The sequence below is a fragment of the Anastrepha obliqua genome, chromosome 2 (assembly GCF_027943255.1).
Source record: "Anastrepha obliqua isolate idAnaObli1 chromosome 2, idAnaObli1_1.0, whole genome shotgun sequence".
NCBI lineage: Eukaryota > Metazoa > Arthropoda > Insecta > Diptera > Tephritidae > Anastrepha > Anastrepha obliqua.
The window spans coordinates 71300125-71325465 of NC_072893.1; the positions used below are offsets into that span (position 1 = coordinate 71300125).

The following is a 25341-nucleotide window of genomic DNA, read 5'->3' on the forward strand; positions in this document are numbered from 1 at the left end:
TCAATACCATCCGATTCCGGCCATAAAAAATCGTTAATCATCTCTCGATTCGATCGGGCTATTCAAAATAACACCTGTTATTGGAAAACCCTTTAAAGTTTTAATTATATTATAATTTTCATGATTTTTATTTTTGCACGGACTTTACAATTGACTGTCGTTTGGAAAAAAGCCACCAAATCATTCAATGGTTGAACGCTTGGAGGAAAGAAAATGCAGAGAACATCAGCACAGACTCTACTAAAAATCAACGCGAATTCGCAGAAACTTTGCACTTTTTGCAATTAATTTAAATAAGCTATTTATAAAATTGCATACCAGAAATTAAATGTAGAAATTCGAAATCGAAAAATTTAAATTCTGACGAAAATTTCATGACTTTCGGATAAAATTTTAAAACTCGATTGACACTGCTAAAAAAACCAAATTTATTTAATACAAAAGTGACGAAAAAAATGTATTGTAAAAAATCACTGTGCTATTACTTTTTTGACTGACTGTGAATTATACATACTGAAAAAAAAGAAGTATTTTTACATACTAAATTGATCACTTGTCGGATTACGAATCCAATTTAGCAGTCAATGTGAGGAGCAGGAGCACAACTACCTCTTATGAAAGTTGTGAGGAAATGTTGAAGTGAGTGTGCAATTTCTATTTATAACCGCAAACATATGCCTGCTATTTTAATCACAAAAACCTAATTTCACGAAAAATACAGAAAACTGCCATCAACGCTGACATCAATCAATTAACGACATAGCAAATGGAAATTTCAATACTGAAGTGGTATAAATGTGCGTGTCTGCGGCAAAACGACGTACATGAACGCCAAAGGAGAATTTTTTGCCTACATAAACGGCACCTGTCTAACGAAGCGACTGTCTATCTGTCTAGCTACCTGTCCGTCTAGCCTAACTGCACATCTAACCGTTTGTCTGCACATGTACTGACTTCGGTTAGCCGATTTACAAGACTTCTTGCAATTGTTGTTATTCAAAATTGTTGTCAAGCGGCTTGGGCGCTTTCACCTTTCTGCCAACGTCACTTCGCTTGGTTTCCAAGGGTTTCTGGATTTTTTTTTTGTTTGTTTTGTTTCTTAAGTATAACGGCATTTCTGTTTTTCTTTTTTTCATTTTTTGGCATTTGCCGCGGTTTTCACGATTTCCAGACACGTTACACTTGACGGTGAAGTGAATGCCTATGAAAATTCAAATGCAAAAATTCACGATTTTCGTTAGCTGGTTACATTCTTACACAGATTGTTGTTGCATTATACTGGTTGCAACTTATTGTTTTGTTTGCGTGCCATGAGAATGTGTGCGTATATTTTTCGTGCATATTTTTCGGCTGAATATTTCGTCAGTCGTATTTAGAGTTTGTTCAAAAAAAGTTGTTCGAACTATTTATTTCATTGGAGAAATATGCAAAAGTTATAGGAATGAATAAAAAAATTACTAAAAATGCATATTTTACGGATATTAGTATTTGCGGGTGTGTGCGTGGAGTTATTTGTAAAAAGTTGTTGCGAATAGTTTTTTGATTAACACAACTGGTTATTGTTGCTGTGCGAAGGCTATTGTGGGTACAAATAGGAGCGCTGTGGTTACTCATACGCCCAGGCATCCACAGCAGTAGTGAAGTGAAGATACATTTGTATGTAGTATATAAATAAACGGGGTCATCATGCACCTAGCAGCGCAACTGCTGAAATTTTCTAAACTCCAATTATTTGTTTTTATGAACATTCTGGAAGAAGTTTTCTTTTTGGTAAAAGTTCAACTTTTCATCGATATAATTGAACTAACAAATTGGAGCACACGTCAAAGCAGCTGACAAAAATAAATCAAATTTAAAAGTCAATACCGGGAGCAAATATTTTGATGGTTTCAATACGCCAAATGGCAGTGGCATTTTATAGAGTGAAAAAGCAATAAAATTGGCGCAGAGACAAAGACGAAAATCAAAAATAAACAAACAAGCAAAGCAATCAATGAGCTTTTAATTTCAAGCAAATAAATAACGAAAGGCAAAGGAACTCATCAATTTCGAGCTGTCTAAGTTAAGCACAAATAAATTAAAGAAATAAGAGCGTCAAATGGGGGAGAACAATCCGTCATTGCATTTGCAAGAGTAAATCACAAAGGCATTAAAACAAAACAAAAATAACAACAGTGAAGCACCTAAAAACAAAAAATACGAGCAATTTTGCGTGAAGCGTGAAAATGCAAATGCAATTCATAATATAAGTAAATATGTGTTACAAAATGTGTTGGGCCAGACTAAAACCTTAACTTGAACTCTCTCCCACATAACTGAAAAGTAGTAGAGCGAAAAAATGGTTGAAGTTGAAAAGTGCAAAGTTAACTTTTCTGACTGAGAAAGATTTATAAAATAAATTTCAAAGCCATGTGAGTGTGCGAATGTGCAGGTGAAGTGAAGCGCGTGCAAATGAAAAATTATATTTGTATTTCGATCAATTGCACTTAGCACTTGAAGGCAATGGAGCTTGGAGGCTTCGGTGGACGTGTGCAGTTTCTGCAGGCGCAGCTGTTTCCCACTTGCACGCTGTCGCCGATAAATGCTGGAGGTAAATGCTATATCTTACGAATACATGGTGCATTCCAAAATAAACAGGATCGCTTTTGCAATTGGGAATAAGAAAAAATTGTTTTTTTTCTTTGAGAAAATATTTATTTTTTATTGTATGGAGCAAATACAGTAAAACTGCTTTTTAGTATTTCGCTCTGATATCAGGATTTTTTTTAATAGGCTTTGAAATTTCAAAAGTATGATTAATTAAAAAAATTATTTAAAGAATTCAGTGCAATGTAGAACAAAAAAAAGTTTGTGTTACATGAAAGAGAAAATTCTCTGGAATTGAAAAAAATGATGGGATCAGAACAATGAACACCGCTGGTACGTGGCGCGGTAAAAAACTTATTTTGCTATTAATTTTGCTTTGTTTTTAAGGTCCAGGTAATTGAATTTAATTATAAAATTAAACATAAAAAAAAATTGATTGATTTTAAAAATAAAAAAACAAACTCGAACCATTTTCTTGGTAAAGAATAAACAAGAGTAGTCGGAAAAGATAGCAAATTAAAAAAAAAAATTACTTGAAAAAATTAAAATTAATTTAAAAAAAATCGAACAAATTTTGGGTAAAAATTTATAATTTACATGTTAAAAATTAACAAAAATGAATTCGAAAAAATTTTTCGCTAAAAAAAATAAGGAAAGTCGAAAAAGGTAGAAAAATCCTGACATTTATTTTGGAAAAAAAATTTTTAAAATATATAAATTCAATTTAAAACAGTTAAAAAAATTTAGCACATTTTTTGATAAAAATTTGGAATTGAAATGTCAAAAATTACCAAAAACGAGTTCGAACAATTTTTTCGCTAAAAAATAAACAAACAAAGGCGAAAAATGTGTATAATTGTAAAAACATCGATTTTTTTTTTGTTCACAGTTTTTAAAATTAAAAATTTAATAAAAAAAATTGAACAAATTTTTACTCATAAATTTCAATCTAAGAAATTAGGACAATTGGAACAATTTGTTGGGTAAAAAATAATAAAACAATGTGGAAAAAACAAAAAATTCAAAATATTTTGTTGGTAAAAAAATATAAACTTTAAATAAACATTTTTTTAATTCGAAATATTTTTTGTGGTAAAAAAAGTTTGCATTGAAACGTTTATTGTTTTTTTAAATAAAAGTTGTATTTTAATAAAAAAAACTTTAAAGAAAAATCAGTACACAAATATTCAATTCATTTTAAACCATTTTATTGATTTTGTTGTGACATTACAATTACAATACAGAATTGTGACATTACAAAGTTTAGTTTTGATTCGATGTTTATTGAAGTGCTGTGGGACACACAATATTTCTGAAAAACCCAGTTTTGGTGCGTAAGCGAATAAATCAGAAGGTTTTCCGACACGTGAGTAAGCCACATAGAGCTTTCCATGTGAGAAGCATAGATTCTCCAAATTTAATCCACACACTTGTAACGATTGTCCTTGTGCTTTGTTAATAGTCATTGCGAAAGCGAGTCGCACCGGGAACTGTAAACGTTTGAATTCGAGTGGCATATCTGTCGGGATCTTTGGGATATGTGGCAACAGTACGTCTTCACCTTTGAATTTTCCAGCAAAATTGTTGCCTTGATAACATTGTTCATCATTTTCTTGACTGAGAGTCTGGCTCCGTTGCAAAGTCGTGGTGGATTTATGTTTCGAAGAAGAATGATGGGTACGCAATTTTCAATGTAAGAACGTGCGGCGGCATGCCTGGCAAATCAAGCGAATTCAAGAATTCAGTTGGATAGTTGACAACCTCGCCTTGATTCTCCACAATATCGATGGACTTATATGTTGTCGTTTCATTGGGTATTCCATGCTGAATGGTGAAGTTGATGGTATAGATATCGATGTTTTTGGCTGCTAATAGAGCACGCGTACTGAGCCACTTTTTGCAGTTTTGTGCAATGTTTGGGAAAACTTGTGGATGCTTTCTGTGATCTTACAGAAGTTTGCTGGCAGGGTGATACATTGTGTAGATTCACCAATTTTCATTCGCCCATTTCCAATATCCAATAATTGTTTAGCAAAATCTCCAGCCGATGCATCCCGTTGTAGTTAAAGTCAATTTCTGTAAATGACGCCATAGAACTGATGATTTAAGACATGCATTAAGTTCATCAGCGGGTGTTGAATGTGGTACTCGTATAATGGGCAGTGTTTGTTGAAAATCACCAGAGAATAAAATGAGTGCGCCACCGAAGATCCGTCTGTTTCCTCTCAAATCTCGCAGTGTACGATCAAGCGCTTCCAATGCTTTCTTGTGAGACATTGTACATTCGTCCATATGATAATTTGACACGTTTGGAATACTTTTCCCATTCCAGAGTTTTTGCTAATGTTGCATGTTGGTGCCTCAGTGTTTTGCAAATTCAACGGCAGTTTCAATGCTGAATGCGCTGTTCGCTATCATCCAAAAGAGTTGCCGCATTTCCAGATGATGCAATAGCCAGTGAAATATTCTTCTGGGATCGTATGTTTGCCAAAATTAGCGAAAGAAGAAAAATCTTGCCTGTACCGCCGGGCGCATCTATGAAAAACAGTCCACCGCTTTGTTCTGTGATCGCACGCATAATTCGTTCAAACGCAATGCGTTGTTCTGGAATCAACTGCGGAAAATTTGTTCTAACGAATGTCCCCAGTTCGTCAGAATCATAGAGTGTTTTTCGTTGCAAATCACGATCGAAAAGGTTGTTTGCAGGTCGGTTTGAAGCAGGCATTCCTAGTGGCATCAGTGCCTTGTTAGCGATTGTCAAACATATGTCTTCAATCAAAATCTATGTTACATCTATGAACATGTCATATTCGTTTCCTCTGTTTAAAAATACATGGTCATGCTAGTTTTTATGACAAGCGGTTGAACGGGGCAGAAGTTGCTACTCTGCAGTGGCAGTAATAATCGGTCCAGTAGTTTTTGAGTTTATCGATGACATACAGACAAATATTCATTTTTATACATAAAATTTTTTTCAATACAAGTTTGTGAATTTATAAGGCTAACAAAAACGAAATCGAACAATTTTTATTGCTCAAAAATAAACATGCTGTTTCAAAATTTGTTTTTTTTTTAACCTCACTTCTTATGCAGAGACAATTTCCATCTCTTCTGCTACGGCACGATAACATTTTTTTTTAAGTTCGAAAGTTACTGAAAAATTCTAAAGAAATCATTTAATTTCTTTTCTCTGAGACCGACAATTATTTGTCTTACAATTCAAGGAAAAACCACTTGCCCGACTAAAAGGTTGAATATATCTACATAAACATCTACATATGTATCTATATATATCTCCACAACCACTCAATTTTTTAAAAGCAAAAGAGCAAGAAAGACGAGGATTATGTTAAAAATTCTGAAAACTTGAATTAAACATTTTTTTTGATAATACAAAAATGTTTCTAACATATCATTTTCATACAATTATTTTTACTTAAAAAGTTTATCTTTCAGCCTCATGAAATGAGATGAAAAAAACAAATTCCTAGCTCCAATAGAACCGAGGCTATGAATTTTATAAAACTATTCTAAGTCAAAAGTCAAGGAATTCCCATATTTTTTGGAATCCCGTTAGTTATCAAAACAAAAAAAAAACGAAAAAAATTTCAAAGATATATAAAAAAGATGTAATATAATATTTTTTTTACATAAACGCTGGCCATGAGCAATGATAGTTTTTCTCAGTTACTATATTACAGCAGCTGTTAAAGTCCCAACCAGTTGTCAAAATATTCTGTAAGTTACGTAATTTCCTCATGCGTTTTACACTTGTTGAACCTTTTGAAATAATTAAAAAAATTTCCAGAATTTCAGCTCGGTTATAAATACGGTGATCAAGATTTTGAAAAAAAAAAAAGATAATCTTGTCGGACTAGGCTCATTTTTAGCTCAGAGGCTGGGTGAACAGGCAAGATTGCTGTTATTGGAGTGAATGTAATCCTCAGTATTACTACAGTTTCAAAATAAAGGTAGAATGATAGAGAATTTGGTATTACCTACCGTTTTTGTTATCTGGTCAGCCTAGGCTGTTACAAATAACTGTTATAGTTGCTATAGATACATTGCTCTAATAACTACATAGTGCTTACGGGTATAAAAATTAGCGTTAACTGATCGCTATTTGCATTATCTACATATTTATTGAAATTAGTTGTTGCTGTAAAGCAGATTTGTGATATGCATCACCTGCCTGCACTCCAGCTTAAAGCAGAATTATTAAAGAGAAAATGCTATTCAATATAGAAAAAAACTTAAATGCATTTTGCATTAACTTTTCTTAGCGATTCTCAATTTTTAAAATGCGAATACTTTAATATTTTTCTTTCCTTATTTTTCTTTTCTTATCAGGCAAAAAGATTTTTATCTATTCATCTTTCCATGATGGTGCACTTTACTGCGGAAATGCCCACATTTGTACCTACTTTGCTCAAACAAGTGGTTCGGTTCATTTGCCCCCAAGTTGACTTTAGGCACACGCTCAGCTGGTCAACGAGTTGATTATAAGTAAATCTCCTTCTCAGGCAAGACTGTTTTGTTTTTGTAATTGTTAAATGCTCACAAGTGATTTCTTCTGTGGAAATCGTTAAATTTCCTCAACTCAAAAAGGAAGAAAAAAAACGAACAAAAACTTGCCAGAAGAAAAACGCAAAACAACTCAACAGTTGAGATCTCAAAGTAAAACTTTGCAGTTTGGACACGAATCAATAGAGAATCAACTTGAAACTTTGCATAAGCTGCTGACGAGTGTTTGAACTTTGAATAACAAAGCGGAATACAACGCAAAGTCAATGAGCGCAGAAAATTTAAAATTTGTCAACTGTTATGCGAATAGATGCACAGCAAAACGAGTGGAAGAAGGCTGAAAATGGGAAAAATTAAAAAAAAAACCGATGAAAATAGAATTTAATGATACGGCGACAGTCAGCGCTGTAGAAAACTTTTTACGCAGAATATTTTCCATTCGCTAGGTGTATAAATTTGATTGGTATCCGAGTATGTTCATGTACGAGTATGCGCACAAATATGTACATAAATGTAAGCCTACCAAACATATTGAAGCGCTTATGAGTTCTAAGCTCAATTTCGTAAGAATCAAAACTTTGACTCAATCATATCGTCCCCTTAGTATTAAAATAGCCTATAAATTTTTTGGTGTTTTGAGAAAATGAATTTTAAACTCTTTGTCGAAAGTAGCTCTCACTCAAATCTCGTTATGTCTGTAAATATTTATTATTTTTTTACTGACGTTTTGACCCACTTTGTGGAACTAGAATTTGACAAAATTTTGACCACATATAAAGTCGACGATGGAGAATCCAAAAATTCAAAAAAAAAAAAAAAATAATAGCCTATGAGCACATAGGCTATTGCTATACTAAGGGGACGATATATGACTCGCTTTGTTGTGTTGGTTTTCTGCAGATAGCGTTTTTGTACGAAACAATGTCATATGGCAGAAATTTTCAAAGGAAACAGATTTTAAGAACTTTGCAACAAAATGCCGTATGTGAGAATAATAAGAGTCTAAAAGTATTTTCATTGCAGTTACATTTGAATACGAAATGAGTCGTATTAGGCTAGTAAGAGTCATTCACATTCACACAATTCCCAAGTACTTATAAGTGGCTCTTCGCAAGAATGTAAACATCTCCTTATAAACGCAAATTGACGATTACCTTCCTTATGAGAGTAAAAGCTTCGAACTAAGATTTTTCAATTACTCATTTGTGAATCTAAGTGTTTGTTGGGTATATGGATACTTACTTGTCAGCTTGATTGTAACATAACTGCAGGAAAGTTCTACTAAGGAAATAATTTTCTAGCTCAGAACAAGTTTGCTTTCGTCAATTTCGTCACAGTGTGACCGTATTAAAGATTCCTTTTTTACAATTTCCCTTAAGATTTCCATAGGGTTAAGGTCAGAAAACCATGATGGAACCACAATTTAAAGACCTTTACCGTATCCTTCGGTACATTGTACTGTTGGAAGACCCACTTTAGTGGCATTCTCTACTCGGTATGTGGCAGCATTACAGATTCCATAATGTCTCTGTAAACATAATGATAATAATACGATGAAGCGGCCACAAACCGGAAGAGCAAAAGCATCCCCAGACCATAACACAGCCACTATGTTTTACTGTCTTAATACAGTATAATTTTTGAAGCCGTTTGCTTCGTGGACGCCGGACGTAGCATCTACCATCACTTCCTAGCAAATTAAATTTAGACTAGGCGCTGAAAAATACAGTTTTCCACTTGCTTATGTTTGCATTAGAACTTAAAAAAAAATTGCAAATTATTAAATTCATAAATTGAAGTAACATCTTTCTATTTTCATGTTAAATATAACCAAAAGCTAAAATTCTGTACCAGAAATCGAAGTTAGAACTACGTTGATTACAGTGACAGCGGGAACAGCGTGAGCCAGCTTCCAGTTTTTTAATCCTGGCAAGACTAACTCGTTTCAGAAATCGCTTATTCACTTCAATAGTGTTGTTATCCAAAAAAAACTGTTTAAGTTAAGTATACAGAAACCACCAAAAGCTCTTCTTTTATGCATGGCGATATCCATTAGCGATATCTCATAAGATGGAGTATGTCTTTACTTTTGCTTAGGGAGGCAACGTAAATTAAAACCTTCGGAGCCCTGATTCTCGACATTTTACTTTGTTGAGTTAGGACACTATTGAATAAAATGGTTGATATGGAAAAGAAAGCCAAAAAGAACCAAATCAAACTAGGCGAACATTTAAGTTCGTTGCAACTGCACACCATTCCTTTAGATTCTTTCGATTTCAATTCTTATTGAATTCAAAGTAAAAAAAGGGTGAAAATAATACAAAATTAAGAACAAATTTACTTTTGCTCGATGTGACCACCTCTTGCATTGACTAGGGCCTTGAGATGGTCCACAAGCGAATCGCAAGCTGCCCGAATCGTGAGCAATGGCTTCTTTCAGCGCCTCGAGACTGGTGAATCTTGAGAGCCAAATTCTGGTGAATTTGAGAACCATTATATGGATGTTATGTAGTTCGGAACGTTGTTTTTAGTCATTCTTGGTTCACTCGAGCTTTATGAGATGATGTCGAGCCCTGTTGAAACGTCCATGGTCTGCCACCGAATGTTCGTCTGCCCACGGCTTCAAAGCAACTTCCAGAATACTTTCCTAATAATATTTCGCATTTATTTTGACGCCAGGCTCGATGAAAACAATTGGAGAGCGCCCATCTGCGGTTACCTGTGGCGAGTGCTGCCTCCTGGTAGCCAATCGATGACTCAAACGGTCGGTCCAGTCGGACCACCAAGAGATTTGATCTCCTCCTGACAAGAGTTGACTAGGTTGGATCTGTACCATGACGTCGTCAGAGCCTTGGTCGCGGCTTGACTATGGAAAAAAAAATTATTAATATCTCCCGCGTGCCCTGAAAAGCACTAGCAGTATTCGGTAGTTTTAAGGAAATAGATTAATTGGCTCCAACTCCCGATTCCATCTTGGAGCCGTCAGTGAGGACAGAGGTATCAGCTTCGGTGCAGATTTTTTCCTCGTTTCAATCCTGCCTACTTGGAAAGATTGCACGATCCTCAAACTTCAGTTCAGGGATAGAGAGATCTATCCGAAGTTCAGAGAAATTCGGTGTTAACTGCCCGAAAATGATAACACGTCCCTTAAGAGATTACCTCCAGAGACCAACCTCATTTAACCTGATTGTACTTTGAGCAGCAATGGAAATAACGTAAAAGTCGATGGGAAGAAGTGAAATACGACATTCAGGGCCAATTTCTATATGCTCCGGTGATGCTAATATATATATGCAGTTCTTTGCATCCTCTTCAATTTTGAATTGAGAATTATAGCCCTTCCGATGAGCTTCCCATCAAACCAGACATCCATACGTTCAAATTGTGGCATGAGTTCCCTTTTGAATTCGAACATAGTGGATGTAATTGCGTATCAAAAATGGCCTCCGGATTTTCTTCACACCAAATGCAACAAATTGTTTTTGCTCTCTTACAGTTTTTGCGCCAAAAATGGTCTTCATCAGCAATGAACGTAGCGCGCGATAAGTTTCGCGAACTGGATCACGCTTTTTCAAATTAATTTGCAAGTTTCATTTACTCTGACGCAAGTGAATTTCTGATGAAACCGTACTGATTCATGATACTATCTGCCACCTTGCCAATGAAATTACCGGTCCCCTGTCAAATTGTCTATCACTTGTAGTGGCGTTGCCCAGCCGAGCAACTAACCCATAAAATAACACCCTATATACTATATGTACTTATCGAAAGCAGTAGTCTTTTTTTTTGCAACCATTCGATATCCTACATTTAATGGACGCTGAGCCGCACAGTAACAAAGCGCTCACTTTGTTTGAACCCAATTTCCTGATATTCTTTTCTAGGCGATTTGCTCATGGGAAATCATTATGGCAATTCGTTATGTGTTCAATACTCGCTTATAAGCTTTTCCGGCGCTCTTGAGTAGGATTTTGTGAATTCCAAAACATAAAAGACAAACAAGAAGCTTTCAACTTACTACTTATACGCCAAAGTTGGCTGCTTTCTCTTGCCACTTCCCCCTTGGATTTCTCTAGTAGCTGTACAATTTTCTTCTTTTGCATTCGTGTTGTTGTACTGTTGCCACTAAGTTTCACGTTGTGTTGTTGTTGTTGTTATTGTGTTTCAAGTCTTTTTGCAGAAAGTCGTTGTAGGTGACTTGTCGATGTGTGGTTGTTGCGTTGTTGTTGTTACTTTTTATGTTGTACGTTTTTTTATTGCAGTTTTTTTGTTAGTCGATATTGGAAGGATCGTTGTTTCTGTTTACTTCTCTATTAATATTATATTTTTTTGTTGCTGCAGTCATCCGCTTACAACGCAATTGTTCTTGTTGTAGTTGCTGTGCTGAAATAGAACAAGAGATTTGATAAAGTTAACGGATTTGTCATTCACAGAGGATTTGTAAGCGAACAAAAAACTACAATACACTGGATTATCACCCGTTGAGTAGATTACAGGGAGGTAAAGAATAAAACAAAATAAAAATGATACGAATCTACATGGAATACAGTATGTAATGAAAGTAAAGGTACTGTATATCAACAAGTGCTTAAGCGTGCGAAAAAGTTACTCAATCAATTAGTTATTGAGTTTGGAAAGTCGGTGTTTCACAGAGGAAAGTTTGTTTCGAGTACGAACTTTTTTTATGGAGCTTTTCAATAAACGGATCCCACTTCTAACTGAAAGAAAAAATAACAAGATGCAAAGGTACAGTTAGACATAGCTAAGCTATGTTAAATGGAGCAGAGCTCACTTGGGAAAAGTGACTAGAAATACGTCCAATGTGGCATTACTAAATGGATAGCGGGATGGTTTGGAAAAGAGCTGCGCGCTAATAAGAAAATTTCGCAGACAGGGCCTGATAGCTCCTCAAACATAATAGTTAGAAGGTGAGAGCCAAGTAGCAACCCGAGAACAGATACTAAGATTAAATAAACCACTCCTCCACTCATTCTCATCCAGAAAACTATCGTAAAACTAGTACGAAGGAAGGTGCAGTATCGCCACATGAATGCTAATCGGATAGTGTTAAGATTTAAATTCTTTCAAATCTCCAGCATTTCGGCCTGGTTAACCTTAGAAGGCGGTGAATACGTTTTAGCCAAGTGTGGATATAAGGCGCCCGGGCGAGCGGCCTATATTTCTGTGAATTTGGCATTCGTTTGAATCGAGAAAGTCAAGTAATTTTCCTTTTGCATTACGACAGCGCACCAGCTCACATCTCAGCAGCTGTGGTCGCAAAATTAATGGAAATATGATTCCAACTCGTTTCACAACCGCCCTATTTTCCAGACTTGGCTCCCTTTGATTCCTAGGACTACTATTTGTTCCTCAATTTAAAGAAATGGCTAGAGGGAAAAAGATTTTATGCAAACAAGGAGGTGACTGCAGAAAAGAATGGCTCTTTTTCAGACTTGCACAAATCCTATTATTCGGAAGGGATCAACGAACCAGAATAGCATTGGACGAAATTTAAAAGCCTAAAAAGAGACTATGTCGGGAAATAAAAAAGGTTTACCCCAAACAATAAATAATTTTTATTTTTGCACGGACTTTTCAAACGCACCTCCTATAACCAAGGAAACCACCGGTTATGAAAAAGAAAAGATTTTACAATTAATTTTGCCGTCACATTTTTTTAACTTTTGCGTAGGAAAAATAGTTTTAGAAAGTTCTTTCGAGCTTCTCGTCAATCTACTTGCAAAAGTAAACTTGTCTGACTGCACATATCAGAAAGCAAAATACACTTGGAAGTCTAATTTCACTAAAGCTTATTTGTTTCTTATTTAATTTGAATATATTTTTTAAGAAAATATAGTTTATGCTCCTACAAAAACTATATACAACCTTGGCCGAAAGTATTAGGCACGCCATTAATTACTGATTTTTTCCTTTTAAAAAGTGAAATAATGTTTTTGTTATTACTAAATCAGTACAAATAAATGAAACTGGTGATTAAATATTAATATTTAGTAGGTCAACCCTTTGCCTTGACAATAGCAGCAATCATCTGGGCATGCTGCATCCAATCTTTGCACATTCGGCTGTACTTATGGCGCCCCTCTCGTGAATTAAAGCATTTTTCAGAGCTGTTTGCCATGTTATACTCTGTTCCTTTATCTTACGATTTAAAATAACCCACATGTGCTATATGAGGTTTAGATCCCAAGGCTATCCTTGCCAATCTAACAAAACAATGTTATTGTCTCTAAACCCACGCACCGTAGTCGCTAATTTGCGACAAGGGGCATTGTCTTGTTAGAGTTCAACTCTAGCTAAATTAGTGTCGCCGAAAATGCGCTTTTACGAAGGCAAAAGGACAGCTTTTAAAACATTGCAACCTTGGCAAATGAACATTTTGCCGACATCATCAGCAGTCATACAGCCCCAGATCATAACGTTGTCTGCTCCATACTTAACAGTGGGTATCACTGAATTTGGATGGTATTTCTTGGCAGCTCGTCAGCTCACAAATGTCACACACCAGGTGTTCTAAATACCTGTAGGAAAGGAAACAAAATTGTTTTATAAGATTTGTGTTATTTCCTCGAAATTGGACGTAAGAAGCTATAGTTTTTGATATTTTAAAACTATGTATTAGGTGCGCAAGTTCTCGATGTTTTTTTGATGAAAATACAACTTTATTCTGAAAGAATGGTTACAAGTGAATCATTGAAAGTATGGCCCATCGCTGGTTACTATTTTTTCCCATCTTTCTGGTAGATATCGTATACCGTCGCAGTAAAACTGTTCAACTGTAAAACTGGATCAAGACATTTTTGATGTCTTCATATGAATGGAATTTATTTATTTTATTTTTTATATTTTTTAAAAGCTTAAATAACAATAGAATTGCTAAATAAACAAAAAGATAACGCAGCGCTAGCAACGGAGGCTTTCAGCTGAGTGGAATTGTTGGTCAGCTAGACCATGTGCCATCGATCGGAACAGGTAATAATCGGACGGCGCAATATCTGGAGAATGGGTAGGATTTCCCGAGCGTTGTCATCCTGTAGAATCAGTTTTTCACTCGCGCAGTGCTCGGCTCAATCGCATCAATTGAAGTCGATACCGATCCCCAGTGATGGTTTCGCTTGGTTCTAACATTTCATAATAAATAACATCAACTTGGTCCCACCAAATACAAAGCATAACCTTCGCAGCGTGAATATTCGGCCGAGGCGACGACGTAGAAGCATGACTTTCTGTTCTTTGAATTGCTGTAATTAATCCATTTTTCATCACCCGTCACGATGCGATGAAGGAAACCTTTCCTTTTTTGCCGCTGGAGCAGTTGTTCAAAGGCGAAAAAACGACGTTCAACATCCCTTGATTTTGACTCATAAGGAACCCAAGTCCCCTGTTTCTGAATCATTCCCAAAGTATGCAATCGCTCCTAATACTGAAGCAAGCTCTTCTTGCGTTTGACATGGATCATCATTGAGCAATGCCTCCAATTCAGCGTCTTCGAAGGGTTTTGGCCTTCCTTTACGCGGACGGTCGTCAACATTAAAATCACTGTCTTTGAAGCGACGGAGCCAATCTCGGCACGTTGTTTCACTTAAAGCAGCATCTCCATAAACTTTTTGTAGCTCTCGATGCGCTTCAGCCGCCGTTTTTTCGAATGAAAGATCAAAATAAGCACTTCTCGCAAATGACGATTATTCGGCACAAAATCGGACAATTTCACAAACCAAAAGTATATGATACCAAAACAAAATCACTAATGTGTCGAAGCAGTTTGTTTACCTACTAAGCTTGGTTTATGATGTTTAGGTTATGTTAGAATCGACTAGCAGACACTGCTGGCGACATCTATTGACTGAGAAGTTTAGTTGCGCACCTAATAAACTAAGCTTCCCACGAAGTTCGATTCATCAGACCAGAAGAAATTCGGCCAATCTTCATCCTTAAAATGTTTGTATCGGAGAGCCCATTCTAAACGCGTTTTCATCAAAATTTCAAATTTTCGCAAAATTTCCGAAGTTTTAGCAAAAATTTGAAGTACACACTTTTATAGGCCAGTTACTAAAAAAATGTTTTTTTTAAACGAACACTCTACATTTTTTTTATATGGCGAGAAACCCAACACCATTAGCAAAAAATATTGTCAAAATTCAACCAGATTTTTGAGCCACTTGAAACTTGTATTTTTTTATAAAAACTGAATGGGCTGCATACTCGAAACTTTGATAAAAATTTGTTCAACGTTTTTATATAATATTTGCACAAAGTTTGATACTTAGATTCATATGATTTTTTTAAAGGAATGAACTATATTTTCATAAAAATCAACCAAATTTTTGAGCCACTTGAAAGTTGTACTTTATTATATAAAAATGTAATGGGCTACAAGGCTGCATACTCGAAACTTTGATAAAAATTTGTTCAATGTTTTTATTTATGATACTTAGATTCATATGATTTTTGTTTTTTTGGAGAAGGAACTATATTTCATAGAAAATTTATTAAAAATAAATAAGGAAGAAATAAACTGTCAAAAAGTGTCTCTATGCTACAGATATTTATCGCAGTGTATAAAAAAAAGGAAATCGGATAAAGCTGAATATCTTGATGTGTACATCGAAAAATGTCCTTCTGTTGTGAAGAATTTTATTGATAATGGCAATATGTAATGACAATTGACGTCTGCTCACGTGGCAAAGGCAGCACGTCTACAAGTATATTTTACTCCGCACACAACTAAATAGACATTTATTATCCCTCTTGCTAAAAGGCATGCAGTTATAATAACAAAGAAAATGGCAAAATACCAAACAACCAAATGCTTTTGCTATCCACAAATTTCCACTTGCTTACGGTTTATTACTTGTCAATACATTATGAATTGTTTTCTGATTTTCTAATTAGTTTGTGGTTTCTAATGTCAATGAAATGCAACTTAAGCTTTAAGGGGAAATTCCTTTACGTATTCTTGGTAATTAGCAAATTGCTTCGAAATACCTATTAAGCAAAACCATGGTGCAATCGATTTAACAGGGAAATGCGGGGGTTTTGTGGGTGGAAAACTTGCTGAATTCCTAGAATTTACGGAAATTCCATACTGGTATTCAGAACTCTACTCAGCAGGCATTCTAGGTCATGAACTGGTGCTTAATGGATGAAGTCATACCAGTGCGAGAATGGCTAGAATTTTACCAGTAGCAAATTACAATCAAATACTCTTCTAGTTATTATTATAAAGAAGAATACAGCATAGTAGCGTAGTGACGACATATATATTACCGCCTTGCACTAGAGTAACACAATAATAATATGGAGAATAAAATAGAAGCTCTGTTCGTTCGTTCGCATAAACAAATGCTTCATATTTTATAGGGAAAGTATTTTTTTACGTAGATAGATTTTACCTGAAAAGACTTTAATGAAATTTTCGTGGAAACAATTTGCTGGATTATTCTAACATATCAGCGACCCCTGAACTAATTTTTTAAGAATTTTCAAAAAAAACACAATACAAAAGGCCGTTGCGTGAGTACGCTAATGAGTTAGAATGTTTCAGCAAAGTTTGTCTCATGAAATTATTTTATATGTGTCGGAAGTGGGTATATCATTTTCAATACGTTTAGTCCCTTTTTCGACTTTTTGGAAAACACTCAGATTACACTTTAAGTGCATTCAAAAAATGTCAACGGGTATTCTCTTTACCGATGGGTCCAAGAATAAAATAAGTTCTTGAGCCGGATGGTACTTAAATGGTACTCATTACGCTATGGGAGGAATGCCAACTGTTTTCCAAACGGAAATTTTTTCCATTCGGAAAGTAGCAGAATTAACAATTGAGAAGAGTTGGAGCGGGAACCAGATTGGAGTCTGCAGTTAGGCTGCACTGAAGGCCTCGGAGAACGCAAAGCAAACCTCAAAGATTGTTTAAGAAAGTAAGAAGAAGCTTAATTCTGTTGCAAGATATACCTCTAGGAACTCCAGGACACCGCGGTGTTCAAGTAAATGAAATTGCTGATGAATTGGCCAACAGCGGATCGATGGTTACGTCACAGGGACCAGAGCCTATACTCGAAATCAGCTGCAGGAATCACGATTATGTATGCAACTTAGATAAAGAGCGAGGTGTAGTCTAGAACGCTCCAAAACTGCAAATTGTTTTGTGACAACCCCGAACAGAAAACTGTTGAGTTTGCATCTAACACTTGGTAGTAAAAACGTTCGGTTGATGGGCGGTATTATTACAGGACACAAACTATGGGGTCAGCATATGACCCCGATTGGAATAATTGAGCATAGCACTGAGCATTTTCTCTGCGAGTGTCTTGCCTTTGTTATAGTAAGGCTACGAATTTTGGGTTCCGATGTCATGAGAATGAGTGAAAGTGGTTCTCTCAAACAGGAGAATATTTTCAGATTTTCCAAAGCATCTGAAAAATTCTTACAGGACTAGCAGCTATCTTTGTCTCTTTTCTATCCTATATCTTCCTCTCTGCCACTTCTTTCCTTTCTTTCTGCACTATCTATTTTTCTAGTTTCCATAGCTTTGAATACAATGGCTTTTTTAGGTTGAGTGTTTTAGGAGTTACTATTCTCTCGATGCTTCTTGGCTCACTTTTTCAAATTTCAATTCAATTTCAACAATTTAAACTTAATTAGGCAATGAGTAAAATTTGGCTGGAATGTAAAATGCTTTGGAGGTTTCACTGTGTGGCTCTCTCATATGGAATTGGAATCGTTCCATTTTTAGGTAACAATTGAAAATGTTACACAGCGTTATCAATAAAGAAAACAAAAATATACTTATATATGCGCAAAATTAATCAACCAAATTTGTTTTTGAATAAATTTTTATTAAATAAACAAAAATGTTTTTGAGTGTTGGAAATTTTTATTTTCACATTTATGAGCTCCATTGCTTGTTTGTTTGTCTACTGGCGCTGTCCAGTTCACAAGTGTCAAATATGATTGGCGTGCGACGACATTTGTAGGGTGATTCATTTGCGCCAACTTGTACAACTTTAACTGAAAACATAATTTTGTTTGCAAAATAAAATCCTGCGCCTCTTAAAATATGTTCTTTCTTTACACAGTAAATAAAACATTCCCACTACTCGCACCTTAAATACACCTACGCGTGTGGAAAATACTTCCGACTTCATTACATGCACTGTATATATATATATATATATATATATATATATATTAGGGCGGGTCGATTTAAAAAACGCTCATTGCTCTGTGAAAATCGTATTCTAGGAATCAAAATAAGAAACTTTGCCGAAGGAACCATACCTCTAAAACGAATTCTGATGTTCCCCAATTTGGGTCGAACGAAAAATCCCACTTTGACCCATTTAGAGTGCTCCAATCATATCCAAATGTATGATCGACCCCCACTAACTTTAGACGGCCGATCCACCCATGCCAGTGGCACACCCCCTGGAACTCCCCATATAATCATTTCAAAATATCACCATTTTTGGCCTTTACATGAGAAAAGAAACTAAAAAGTTCGACCCAAATTGGGATACATCAGAATTCGTTTTTAGAGGTCTGGTTCCTTCGGCAAAGTTTCTTATTTTGATCCCTAGAATAGGATTTTCACAGAGCAATGGGCGATTTTTTTGCCTCCCCACAAATCGACCCGGGCTAATATATATATATATCGGGTGTCTTTTTAAGAGCTTGGGAGCTTCAAATGATAACACAAAACAAAAATATTGATGGCGTGACTTTTTTTAGTATAATCTGGAAATTTTTTTACTATAATACCCGGCATATATCCGCCGCGGCTACGAGTTACATCAGTCCAGAATTTGACTACTTTTTCTAACAAATCTAACCATTCGCCATATTGATTATTAAGAGCCGCCGTCTTGTTGGAACCAAATGTTGTCGATGTTTAAGTTAGATTAGGTTACGGTGGCAGTCGGTCTGTACGACCAACTCACTTCGACCTTACAGGTCCATTGTGATACAACTATGCGTCAAGGGTATATCATTTATTTTTCTTCGTTGAACCATTTTGTGGCTCTTATGAAATACAGGATTGGTCCCACCTGCACGCCAGACAGTTGCGCAAGAGAATTGAAAAAATATTTACACAGAAAACTTGCTCTGTTTTCAGCTAAGAGTGGACAATTGCAAAGGAAGTGAGCAACTGTTTCTTCCTCTTCCTAATGCCTAAACTTCTGCGTAGGAGAAATCTCCTAATCTCAAGCAATACAACCTTCGATCTCAATAATGCCGCTTTCATTGATTTAATGGTCGCCTGGCTATCCGAGAATATATTTATAGCCGTTTTTGTTACGGCGTGCGTATTTAGATATGTAGCCACTTTTTTATATCAAGAACCTCGCCTGATAGACGCTGCAGTAGTCTGATAGTCGTACGGGTAGTTCCAGCCCCAATTCCTCGAAAAGACTCCATAGCCAACCTTATCGTCTAGCTTGGAACCATTTGTATAACAATTTAATTCACCCCTTCTCCATGGCCTTGGTGTCTGCCACTCCCTTTTTGACGGTATACTCGTCTTGAAGAGCTTGTCGAAGGTGAGTTTAGGAATAGAATAGTGTATTTCTTGTTTGTGACTGTTCAGAGTGTGCAAAATACAGGCGTGGCCAAGCCACCGTTCTTTCCATAGCGCCATACTTTTTAGTCAAAGGGCCGAGGCGGCGGCCACGTGTTTCCCTACGAGATTTAGTGCAGGTAAATTGATTAGCACTTCCAGCGCTTTGTTTGGGGTAGTCCTTAAAGTAGCAGAGATGCAGAAAAAAGCTGTTATTTGGACCTTACCCATGATTTTAGCGTAACTCGTCTTTTGAGCACATGGCCACAATACAAGTATTCCATATATTAAGATTGGCCTAATTACAGAAGTATCGAGCCAATGTGTAATGCGAGGTGTTAACCCCAATTTCAAACCGACCGCTTTTTTACAAGTGTATAATGCAACGTTTACCTTCTTTCATCTTTCCTCAATATTAGGTTTCCACGTGAGATTTCTATCAAGTATTAGTCCTAAGTACTTGACATTCTCGTTCAAGTCGTCGATGTCGTAAGGGCAGCTCCTTCCTCATTTTGATAGAAATAACTTCACGAATATATTTTTTTCTAAGTATATTTCCACAATTTGGAAAATTTGTTCTCTATAAACTAATTTTTTCACAGTAAATATCCACAATTTCGAAGCGTTGTTCTGACGTGAAACGATTAATGACGACTTGCCAAATCTTACTGAACAGAAATGTCAATACAATTTACCCTTCTCAGCTGTCAAAACATGGTTATCCATATAGATAGTTGTCATGTAGCTAAAAAAAGCACCCGATATTTACATAGGTAAGCCACATGCCACAGCAAATGTTTGTTAACCATTTTCAATCTTTTTTCTGCAATCCGCTGATTAAAAATTAATTTCTGAGCCATTAAATAAATGCACCGTGTGATGGAAAAATTGTGGCTATCTCCAGATGTATGTACGTACATATGTACTCATATGCTAACGCGCGTATATTTGTTTGCATAACCTGGTGAGCTGTTCAGTGAGTGAATAAATAAAAGCCAATCGAGCGTATAAATTACTTCCACAAAAAAAAAAAAAAACAGAAAAAAATAGGAAGCAAAAAAATAATCTGCTTGAAGGGAAAAGTGAAAATTGTTGTGAAATTTCGTTGCGGTTGAAATAAATCTAAATCGATTTTTTACAGGTTGTTAATTAATGGGTCACTTAAATGCGAAACTTGTTGAACTTTAGGTTTAGTAAATATTTTGGTAGTCACAAGAGAGTGCATTGGTTAGCTTTTGCTTATTTAACTGTTGCATAGTTAATGAAATTTTAGATATTTTCACTTTTTTGCAAACAAATGGAATAAATCAAAAATGCATGCCACTCATAAATATCGTTTAGGGCGATTTAGTGGTAGAAAACCGAAGTTGAAAGTTTAGAATAAATATTTCATTGGCAGAGTAGGTAGCAACCTATAGGCTGGCTGAATAGAAAAATATTATTTTTTTTATCCATTTCCTTATGGCGATCTGTTTTTTACACATTAACCAATATTTTTACTCAAAACTGTTTATTCATTTAAGAGAAAAAATATTTATGGAATGCGCCCAGTGGTGCAAGCATTTACTAATTTTATGATAAATTTAGACTATTATTATTATTATTATTATTTATTTATTAAATTATAATTAAAATTATAAAGTAATATGTTTACAGCAGTAGCTACCAGTGCTATCGGCTTAATTTAGACTAATTTATTATTGTGTGAGGTCTTTTGTAGACTTTCTCTTGAGTCTGATGAAGCTTATCGAATTTGCAATTATCTTTGCGGCAAGTAGATTTGAATCGGTAGCCTAGCGTAAGTGCACTCTGCCATCCCAGAGGTTGTGGGTTCGAATCCCACGTAAAGCACGGTCCTCACACTTTACCAAATTTACCAACTTTCCCTGTTTCTAAAAAACAAAACAAAAACATTCCTCAACTCCAAAAACTTATCCTTTCCATCCTTACTCCCGCACAATAGTCAGCGCATCATTTGCATTGTGACTGCTAAAACAAGCAAAATCAGCGGCATTGCATCAGTGGGGCCAGTAAGAGGAAGCGGGCGATCGCGGTAATAGCGCAGGCACAGGAAATTTAGCGAAGCCCTCAACAATCTGTGCGATCCTTCTGTGAAATACAGATGGCGCTCCTAGCAGTAAGAAGGCGTTGTTCCTAAGCAACGAGAGGCGGGCATTCCCACTACTTAGGACTGGTAGCGGTAGGTTAATCACCTATCCTGTCAGAAATCAAAATAGATTAACGAAACCAACGCAAGACTGGGTCTTGTCGAGGCCCTATGCTCCCGAGTGGAGTGAGCAAGGGAAAAAAAAGTTTTGAGTGCGATTGGAGTCGTGTGCTGTGTGATGTGGCATATTTCTTATTTCTAAAATTATTGTGGCTATTTTGCTGATGAACCGGCAAGGCAGGAGCATCCTATAACGAATACGAAGCGAAGAGAGATCTTCTCGATATTCCATAAGCAGGCCGTTGGCAGACGGACTAACACAGATACCTGCAAAATAATTAAACAAACGTGGTCCCATTTCAACAAATCCAGAACTGACGACCTGTTAGAAAAGCCATAAGCAGACATATTCACAATTATGTCAACAATAACCGGTCACTGGCTATTGGGAGATCATTTCAGGCAGATGAAGGTGGCCGTACAACGATTGATGTAGAAATTGCAATCAAGAAGGGAAACAGTCAAGAAAGGAAACAGTCTTTCACTATATGTGTGAGTGCCCAAGACTGGGTGCTCTACGACATAAAATGCTGGTGGTTCTGCAAGTGAAGTATCAAAATGGTATCTTTTGAGGTCAACATTTTCGACACCTGCTCTTCTTTGCTTATCATCGAAGTCAAGAAGCTGACGATACAGCCCGGGACATTTGCGTCGTGTGTGGAGAAGATGTCATAAGCGAGTCTACAGCACGGAAATGGATTGCAAAGTTCAAAAATGGCGATTTTTACGTCTATGGCACGCCCCGCAGCGGAAGGCCTTCTGAATTCGATGGAGAACGTCTCAAATCACTTTTAAAGCAGAACGGTCGCTAAACAGTCGTGAATTGGCGGAAAAAATGAACTGCGATCATAAAACAATTCTCAATCACGTTCATTCAATGGGGCTTGCCGAAAAATTGGGAGCCTGGGTGCTTTACGAGCTCAACGAAAAAAACAAAGAAAGTCACTTTCAAATTGTTTCTCAGCATCTCACCCGCCATCGAGTAAAACACGGTTATAAACAGCGCTTTTTGTACCAAACCGTCACGGGAGATGAGAAATGGTGCCTTTACATCAATATGAAGCAAAGAAAGGAGTGGATGTTTCCATGAGATACGTCAAAGCCGAAAGTCAAGCTAAGATTTTATAGTAATATATATTCTGGAGGCGTTAATTAAAGGACTGTAAGCATTAGTTATAGGGGAAATCAATGCTTTATAAACTAAAAGTATAGCCTCTTGTATTCCCACCGGTTAAAAACTAGCAGTTTGCGAACAAATTTCTAACAACCGCTTAATCAATTCGAGAGCTGGCAATAAAACCATTAATTAAGTGCCGTAATATCATTATTCTTGCAAAATTAATATATTTAGAATTTATTATAAATTGAAAGCTCGCCAGCAGTAGACGATAAATAATTTTGCTATGAATACTCGTACTTAGACACATAAAATATTAAATGTAAACAGTGCAAAATGCAGCGCATACAAAATAAACAAATAAAATGTGCACAAATATTTCCCTGCGGTATATAAATCACAATTATACACACGAGTAAATTAAATCGAGACCAAGCAACAGACTGAACGACAATTGATGAAATCTGTGATAAAATCCACATGCATCAAAACGAAATTCCAATTGCACTTAACGCCATATTTCTTCCGCTGGTCGCTAACATATCTGTCGCATACCGATTACATTATAAATTAAAGCAAAAACTAGCAATGAGTGCGCACAACCTGCTGCATATTTTATTGCACCGATTCATACTTACATGCATACATGCATACATACATACAGGCATAGGGTATACACAAACTATTGACAATTGTCGTTGATGCAGCCCAGGCATTTGCAGTCGCTGCTATCTGGCTCTTTGGTTGGCTGCTGCACATTTATTTGCCAGCTACATTTCATTGCCAACAATTTTCGCATGTGGGCATAAAATTTTAATTAATATAATTGTGCAGCAAAATGTTCAGCGCACAATATGGCAATAATGCAAGCACCTATAACCATAGCAGCCATACATGCAACATTAATGTGGACAACAGTTGTTGCCACAGCGCATGACGCAGCAGAAGCCGAGCGATATTAGTGAAGCAGAGTGCATTTGCTGCTAGCTGAGGAGGGGAAAAGGAAAAAGAAACTAAAAAATTTCGTTTTACTGATTTTTATAGTAGTTTTTTTTTTATTTATTTTTTTTTTTGTAATGCGCTTCTTTTATGCTCGCCACTATTGTTTTGGCGCCATTGTTGCAGTTGTCACAATAATTAAATTGTGTGGTTGCAACAAAATTGAAAAGCGCACCTTTTGGCACAATCTCAGAAGCGTAAAAATACAGATAACTAGCAGCTGATACTGCTTTTACTGTTGTTGTAGTACCGGTACATCAGTTATTAAAATGTTTTTATTGCCATTGCAGCCCTTATATTGTGCTTTGTAAGGGTGCATACGAGGTATGGCTATTAAATAATTAGACTGAGTTGCTAGAGAAGTCGTATGCATAAGCCAAACGCCAGCCACTGCCAGCTGTCAAGCATTCATCAGCTTTCTCTTTCGAGTACCTCTCGCTTCTGTTCGCATTAGAGTTATATTTTAATTTATTTTGTGCCAGAGAAAAGCTAACAGAAGCAGCAGCGCACGTCCATTGGACTAAAATAGGAAGTGGGCATTCTTAGAGGAAAGCATAAAACGCGCAACTGGCAACTTCCAACGGAATTATCGCCGCCGGCCTGCAACGTGTGTAATTGTATCTATTTTCGAGGAGGCAATCGAGTTTAATTACATCACCGAGAAAAGGGTGAGCTAACCAAGGCTGCATTTATTCTCAATAATATTTATGTGAGATCTAAGTGATTTTCAGACACTTAAAATCTTCACTTTATTAAACAAAAATTGCATGAGCTATAAAACTGCCTACTCAGAAGTTTAAAAAGTTGGAAAGTTGGGAACATATGATGACTCCTACAGTTGATTAAAAATACAATATATTTTCTATTGAAAACTAATTAAAACGAAATTCAAAAAATTGTAAAAAAAAACAGAACCCAAAATTTATAATCACAAGGCGTTGGCCTTTTTTGTGATTTAGGAGCCCTTTTTGTGATTTGGGGTGTTTCTTATTTGATCTAAAAAACGTTTTTTTTTTTTTCAACTTTTGTTACGTGTCGTACTTTTATTGCATTAAAAATATAATACGATGTGGTCACGCACCACAAAAATGATGAAAAATGTTTTTTCCAATGGCGATCGCTCTTGGACAGGCAATGACAACCCTCCAAGAGTATTTTTGCCATGGAAAAGCGCTCCTAAAAAATCACCTACCATATGGAGGTCACGTTGAACTTTAGATGGAATGCCCGTGAGCATTCTTAGTTTATTCTTGGGGAGAGATATGCGATGTTTAAACCTCTATTGGTTATACACCCCCAGTAAGGATTTCGTCT

The 25341-nt window shown here is 36.1% G+C and overlaps 2 protein-coding genes across 6 annotated transcripts in view; one reads left to right on the forward strand and one right to left on the reverse strand.

Annotated features, from left to right (window-relative positions):
* The window catches only part of LOC129237975 (glutamine-dependent NAD(+) synthetase), a 241915-nt gene that overhangs the window by 50632 nt on the left and 165942 nt on the right, over positions 1–25341 (reverse strand). For both annotated transcript variants that reach the window (XM_054872985.1, XM_054872986.1), the window contains one exon: positions 11129–11493. The gene's annotated coding sequence lies outside the window, so the exon portion shown is untranslated. The remainder of the gene's footprint in view (positions 1–11128; positions 11494–25341) is intronic.
* The window catches only part of LOC129237974 (cytosolic carboxypeptidase Nna1), a 208961-nt gene that overhangs the window by 18258 nt on the left and 165362 nt on the right, over positions 1–25341 (forward strand). The gene's annotated exons all lie outside the window — the stretch shown is intronic.